The sequence below is a fragment of the Hakea prostrata genome, chromosome 10 (genome assembly GCF_041222555.1).
Source record: "Hakea prostrata isolate BN-2017 chromosome 10, UWA_Hpros_2, whole genome shotgun sequence".
In the NCBI taxonomy this organism is placed as follows: Eukaryota; Viridiplantae; Streptophyta; class Magnoliopsida; order Proteales; family Proteaceae; genus Hakea; species Hakea prostrata.
This window is the reverse complement of record NC_142609.1, coordinates 33,045,237-33,053,315: the sequence shown is the minus strand read 5'-3', so window position 1 is coordinate 33,053,315 and position 8,079 is coordinate 33,045,237. Positions and strand designations below refer to the sequence as shown.

The 8,079-nt window shown below is 34.6% G+C and overlaps 1 non-coding gene across 1 annotated transcript; it reads right to left on the bottom strand.

Annotated features, from left to right (window-relative positions):
- Positions 1 to 4,309: 4,309 nt before the first annotated feature.
- TRNAL-CAG (transfer RNA leucine (anticodon CAG)) lies at positions 4,310 to 4,390 on the bottom strand. The gene has a single exon. It is a non-coding gene; the product is annotated as a tRNA-Leu (tRNA).
- Positions 4,391 to 8,079: the final 3,689 nt, after the last annotated feature.

Here is an 8,079-nt window from a genome sequence, read left to right as displayed (position 1 = left end):
TGTCAAGTCTGATTGCTTCGAAAGCAAATAAATTAAGATCTTCATACAATACAAGTTACTTTTTTTGGGTCAAAATATAAAAGAAGTTTCAATCTAAAGTAAATTAGCCATGAACCAGAACAAAGTTCTGAAGAAGTTAAAAAACACCAAGAGTGCACGAAATCCTTTGATGACCAAGGGATTAATATATTGAATTGAAAGTTGAAACACATGCCATTCTAGACCATTTCTTACCAATCCAAAAATCAACTATTAGGTTATGTTTGATGATAGCTCACCTACTATGACTCAGCTGATTGATTTTGTTCTCTGTGATCTAAATCAGGCTGTCTCCCGTGCTACTGTATCTTGTAAATTCACTAGATTTTATTTTGTAAGGAGACACATAAAAAGAAAAGAAAAAACACTATTAGCATGTTTGGATGCCAAGAAAGAAAGAATTATAACAACCATTGTACAATTTATTAATTTCTTTTATTTCTCCATCCAATGGTTAATAGTTGGGTCTTACCTACTGTGTGCTTATTGCTATGCATCGTTCCCCATGAATTTTGATATTTTTGAAAAATTACCATCACAAGTTAGATTAGTTGGCAATGACTAATAACGCTTTTAGTGAAAAAATCAGGGGTTCAATCATTTCTTTTTTCTTTTTTGGTAAAGGGTTCAATTATTTCTAATGGTATATGCAATAGTCCTCCTCTACACAAAAGCTCCCTTGTACCCAAGATGCGATATTTCAGTCCATGTCGCCGGTTTGTTACCTAGCGAACTAAAGAGCATATTTATGTGAGGAATCTTAGGACATAAAGCATGCATTTTACACACTTAGAGTGGAGCTATCTTGAGTTTTATGTTGTTTTTGCAAATTTTATGAATTTTTAGGACTTAAGCGAATATCTGGAGTTTTGGGTATCAAACATACGATTTTTACATGTTAAGAGGTCCGTTCAAATTCTCCAGTGCGAAATGGGCCTGATTTGGAGCATGATGGGTTAAAGATGCAATTATGGGCCAACTCCAGAATATTTTTGTAAAATTTGATTAGAATTTTTATTTTATTTTTCTTTATTGTACAACAACAACAACAACAACAATAAGCCTTGTCCCAACTAAATGGGGTCGGCTACATGGATTCTTGCCCTCCAATCAGTTATGTTCGAGGCCATTCTAGATACAAGGCCTAAACTATACATATCATTTCTCACCACTTCTCCTAAGGTTATCTTAGGTCTACCCCTAGCTCTTCTAGTTCCTTTAATATGGATTATATCACTTCTCCGTACAAGAGCATTTATAAGTTTTCCTTGAACGTGGCCGTGCCACCTCAAACGACTTTCTCTAAGCTTATCACTTATGGGAGCAACTCCCAGACCAACTCTAATATGATCGTTTCTTATCTTTTCCATCCTAGTTTTGCCACTCATCCATCTTAGCACCTTCATTTCTGTTACACTGAGTTTATCTATATGATTCTTTTTAACAGCCCAATACTCTGCATCATACATCATAGCTGGTCGAATAACGGTCCTATAAAATTTTTCTTTAAGCTTTAATGGAATACGCTGATCACATAAGACCCCGGACGCACCTCTCCACTTCATCCACCCTATTTTAATTCTTTGGGAAACCTCATCTTCTAAATCACCTCTTTTACTTATGATTGAACCTAGGTACCTAAAACAATCACTCTGAGGAATCTCTTTATCGTCAAGTATCACCACCTCATCATCTGCCCGATCATGACTAAAGTTACAAACTAAATATTCTGTCTTCGATCTACTAAGTTTAAAGCCTTTTGATTCCAAAGCTAATCTCCATGATTCTAATTTGGTATTAATCCCCACTTGGGTTTCATTAATCAACACAATATCATCCGCAAAAAGCATACACCAGGGGACCTCATCTTGAATGTCTTTGGTTAATTCATCCATTACCAGTGTAAATAGATATGGGCTTAAAGTTGACCCTTGATGTAGCCCAACTGTTATCGGGAATTTATTACTTTGTCCCCCCACTGTTCTAACACTAGTCACCGAACCATCATATATATCCTTAACTATATCTATATATTTACTTGCAACACTTCTTTTCTCTAGTACTTGCCAAATTAACGCTCTAGGGACTCTATCATAAGCTTTTTCTAGGTCAATAAATACTATATGAAAATCTTTCCTACATTCTCTATACCTTTCCATAAGTCTCCTAATTAAATAAATAGCATCCGTTGTAGATCTTCCCGGCATAAACCCAAATTGGTTCTCCGTAACTGTAGTTAAGTGTCTCAAACGGGTTTTAATTATTCTCTCCCATAATTTCATCGTATGACTCATCAATTTAATGCCCTTATAGTTATTACAACTTTGAATATCTCCTTTATTTTTGTAAATTGAAACCACAACACTTCTCCTCCAATCATCTGGCATTTTCCCTGTGCTCATAATCTTATTAAACAACTTAGTCAACCAAACTAGTTCATGGGTTCCTAAGCTCCTCCATACTTCAATTGGGATTTCATCAGGACCTTGTGTCTTGCCGAGTTTCATCCTCCTTAAAGCTTCTTTTACTTCGGACATCGCAATTCTACGTATATAAGTTCGGACATTGGTGCCTTAGTGAAAAGTGTAATCGTCCAAAACATAAGTGCTTGAAGAATGCTCATTTAGTAAACTAGAGAAATAGGTTTCCCATATTTTCTTAATATCCTCCTCACAAACTAATACTTTACCATCTCCATTTTTAATACATCTAACATGGTCAAGATCTCTACTCTTCCTATCCCTCATCTTAGCTATCTTATAAATAGATTTTCCCCCTTCCTTTGTGCCCAACTTATTGTATAACTCTTCATACTTCATTTCCCTTGCTTTTCCCGCAATTTTCTTAGCTTCATTTCTATCCAACCTATACCTTTGAAGATCCTCAACATCCTTAGTTCTTTGCCATGTCTTAAAACTAGCTTTTTTATTCCTAATGGTAGCTTGAACCTCACTATCCCACCACCACGTCTCTCTATAAGAATGGATCTTTCCTTTTGATTCACCTATAACATCTTTATCCACCTTCTTAATACACATAGCCATCTCATTCCACATTGCATTGGTATCCCCTTTAAAATCCCATTTTCCTTGTTTGACTACTTCATTAACGAAGGATTTAGAGTACTCTCTTTTCAAATTCCACCATCTTATTCTGGAATAGTTTACATTAGACCTTTTATGTGTTCTTGGGACTACGCACATATCCAAGACCACAAGTCTATGTTGTGCAGTTAAGCTTTCCCCCAGTATCACCTTGCAATCCTTGCACAACAATCTATCAGTCCTTCTAGTTAGGAAGAAATCTATTTGGCTTCTATGCTGTCCACTTTTGAAAGTAATTAAATATTCATCTCTCTTTTTGAAGTAAGTATTTATAATAGATAGATCAAAAGCAGTAGCAAAATCCAAAATTGAAATCCCCTCCTCATTCCTTTCTCCAAAACCATATCCTCCATGAACACTCTCATATCCTCTTTGATCTTTTCCAATATGTCCATTTAAATCACCTCCTATGATAATCTTTTCTCCTTGACAAATTCCTTGCATTAATCCATCCATATTTTCCCAAAATTCTAGCTTTAGACTTTTATCTAATCCTACTTGAGGTGCATATGCACAAATTATATTTATGAACTCTTTCTCCATTACAAGCTCGATAGCTATAATCTTATCACCCATTCTTTTAACATCCACCACATCATTTTTTAAATCTTTATCCACTATTATATCCACTCCATTTTTATTTGTTTTATCCCCAGTATACCAAAGTTTAAAGTCATCCAACTCTTTGGCTTTTTTACCCCTCCATCTAGTCTCTTGGATGCAAGCTACATTGATCCTTCTTCTCCTCATAACATATATCAATTATAAGCTCTTACCAGTTAAAGATCCTATGTTCCAAGATGCCAATCTAATCCTACACTTATGGACTAGCTTCTTTACCCGCACTCGTCCACGCGCGGGAACCCTTGCCTACTTATCACCGCATCCGGGTGCCGATGTGAAGCGTCGCTTACAGGGGACGCCCTAACTAACCCTTGCCCACTTATCACTACACCCGGGTCATAGTGTAGCGCGTCACTTCTTTTGTCGAGGAACGCCCTAGCATAGCTTTCATCATATAAGGTTGAATCCATGAAAAGATTATCATATAAGGTTGAATCCATGAAAAAAAGGTTTGGCTAGATTTTTTTCCGGTGCCGGCTGTTAACGCACCAACCCTCCTCCTTTACCCGGGCTTGGGACCGACAGCAAAACACTGGCGGAGTTGTCAAGAATGGGATTCGAACCCATGCCCTTTCGGACCAGTACCTGAAACTGGCGCCTTAGACCAACTCGGCCATCTTGACTTATTTTTTATTTTTCTTTATTGTAATTGAGAATCATATAGAGCCCACAAGTAGCGAAGACTAGGATTTTGTATATTTTTTTAGAAGATTTTATTTGGTTAGACTTTATTTATTTCTCTAATTAGTTTTTTTTTTCTCTCTCTCCCCACTTTCTATTTTATTTACTTTCTTATTTCCTTAATAACCAACCCTCTTATATTTTTGTTAACAAAATATATATTTTTATTTATTTTATTTTCTTTCTCTTTCCTTTTCCCACTTTGTCTCCACATTAACTTCAAAATCAAAGTTTTTTTTTTATTTAATTTCTCCACCTTCTCTCCACTTTCCCTCTTCACGTGTTACTATTTTTTTTTTCTCTCCACACTCTTCTCTCTCTTTCTCTCTTTTTTATTCTAACGAATTTTGCTCTTTCTTTATTTGTTTTTCTTTTTTCTATTTTACCCTTATTATTATTATTAGTATAATTATGTATTATTATTTTATTTCCTTGTTTGTAAATTATTCTTGTCTCCTATAAATATTACCTCCCTCTTAGGTCTAGACACTTTACTTTCTCTTTAGTTTAGTTTAGTCTAACACAATTTTATTTTCTATTTAGTTTATTTTAGTCTTGCACTTTCTATTCTCTTTAGCTTGCTCTAGGTTTTCTCTAGTTTTTTTTTGATCACTTCGTGGGTTCTAATTCTATATTAAATGTTTAGGTTTTAATGTTTTGCAAGGAATATTGAAGTTGTGTAATTTATTTGAAGCAAGTGTATTTCCTTTAGTTTTATCAATGCAATTTCAAGTTAAAGTTAAAGTTTCAAGTTTGAGGATTCACTTTCTCTCTGGGTCTAGCAATTGCAGATCTAGATTATTCTAGATCTGATTGTTAAGGTTGGTTGAGATTCAAATCGTTTATTAAAGTTTTGTTTTGAAGATGCAAGTAAGTAAGATTCTTCAATAATCTTCTCTCTCCCCTCCATTCTCGCTTCTATCTACCCCTCTATATTCTTCATTTAGGATTTAAATTTCAGCATTTATTATTGTTCTCCCTTCCCCTTGGGTCCTTGATCAAAGATGCCTATAGTCGTGCCTCTTTTTGGTTAATGTCTCTCTTTTGCTTTTATTGCTTTGTTTATTGCTTTGTTATTTACTTTCTGTTATTTCCTTTCTGCAATTTCTTTTTCTCTAATATCCTTTCCCCCGATTGGTGGACTGTAAGCTACGGCAAATGGTCCACGGTCAAAGTCATTATTATTATACTCCCTTTCCCTTGATCCAAAGCTAACACTCGGATCACTTCCCTTTTATTTTTATTGTTTGCATTATTTTTTCTGTCTTTTATTTATGTGTTGGTTATGTTTGCTTTATTTTTCGTCTTAATTCGATTGCATTAGATGTATGGATTATGATCGTTGGTTTAGTTTTAATTAATTAGTTAACAAAATTGAATCATTCCACTCTCGCATTACTATTAAGTAGTTGAATTATAGGTGGCATATCTCTCTGAGATTGACCTGTTAGCTACACTATATTGTACGCTTGCGATTATTTTATTTTGCAAACACGAACCAGCAGAAAATGGCGAGATCTTTCCGATACTTCAGCGAGATTTTGCTCAAATATCGGCAGATTTCGACCCTTATTTTGAGGGTATTTTTAGTCATTTTGGCCTTAAATTTGATATCTACCCTAATTTGATGACAATATTTAGTAAATTTGAATTATTTTCTACAAGTTCTTCCATATAAATTCTTCTTCCTAGTCACATTTAATATGTTACATTCTGAGGCCTAAATCATTCGGACATAATTGAAAAAATGACCCATTAACCTAAAAGATTCTATTACAAAATCCATTCATAATTTAAATTGTTTCCATAAATTTTTTCATGTATATACTCCTCCCTAATCACATTTGGCGCATTGCCTTTTGAGGCCTAAATCACTATTGATAAAATTGCTCATTAATTTTGAAGATTTTACTACAAAATGTTTGCCAAATTTGAATTATTTCTAAAAATTATTCTATGTAGATTCTCCTTCCTAACCACATCTGGCACATTGTCCGAATCATTGGAACATAATTGGCAAGATTGTCCATTGACTTTGAAGATTCCGCTACAGAGTCGCCTAAAAATTGCAAGAAATCGCAAAATATCTCAAAAAATTGAGATTTTGCCGATATATCGGTTGATTCGTATTGCTGAAATTTCGGCGATATTTTGCAATCTCACATATCACCCCTTGTTTTAGTTCGGTGTTTATCGAAATGGCCGAAATTCGGGGATATATCACCGAATTTCAGCGAAAAGTTGTACCTTGCTTGTACCCCAAAAAAGGGATAACTACTATTGGCCCCCTGTACTATAGCTTAATTGCTACTTTTATCTCTTGTATTTTTTAAAATTATTTATCCAACTCAAGACTTTGTTTGTTATTACTGATGTCCCTTGCCATTAAGCTTCGTTAGTTAAGCGATGACATGGCCTTTTTTTTTTTTGTTGCAAAATAGCTAAAATAACCTTAAAATTTTATATTACTTAGTTATGTTCAAGGTGCACAAAATCCCCAAATTTCGGAGATATATTGCCGAAATTCGGTGATTTTAGTGATGGGCGAAACGAACCCAGCACCGATATGCAAATCGATGAGATATAGCAGATTTCTCGGCTATATCTCGCCATTTTATCGCCGAACTGTATATATATCAACCAAATTATGATCTAGGTTAGATGCATGATTACTACCGATATCCTTTTGATCATATGATGCCAATTGAAGAGCTCCGTTCACGTTACCCCCCTGATGGGAGTAGTTTTACAACCATAGATGATGCCAATTATGGAGCTCTTGGTTTCTTTATATGTCAACAACCATTAGCATGAGATGTCTTGGAGTGACTTCAAGAAAATAATGGAGCGTAAGTTTGAAGTTGTAGCCTTTGGGCCTTGTACCACACTATCACGGGACACATAGTTGACAGATCCACTAAGGCATAGTATTTGGTATTGAGTATTGACAGGTACGTAGTTGTATACTTGTATTTGTATACAAGTATAATAATATTTTTTAATGATGTTTATCATTCTATTGTCATTGTGCATATTTATGTTGGTTTAATTGTTTAAAATAATGTTATAGAATTATAGTTTTACCAGTATATAGTGGGGTATATGCCGATTGAGAACACCAATTTGGGTGAGTTTTTAGGCAAAACCAATCATCTCATTGTGTTTATTGGCATCAAATTAGGGTAGACACCAAGTTTCAACCCAAATTGACCAAAAATACCTCCCGAAATTGGGAGGTGAAATCTTGACGAGATTTCGCCATATCGCCCGGTTCACTGGGTAGCAAACTCGACGAACCGGGCAATATTTTGTACCTTGGTTACGCTTTATATTAATTTACAATATTGCCCTTAGTAGTCTGGGATAAAATTAATCATAAACCTAAAGTGCTAAACAGTCTTCGTCTCTTGTATATACTAAAAAAAAAGAATTATCCTCTTATGGAATTAAAAAAATTAAGAATGTATTTCTGCTATTTCTTTTTTTCTCTCCCCCCAAGTAGAATAGTATTTTATCTCTTTATTTTTTTCTTTTCATAAACCAAATTTCATCTCATCCCTCAATTTTTTAGAATCTAAAATGACAAGAACATAATGATAAAATTGGTATTTCATTTGGCATGGTCTTTTGA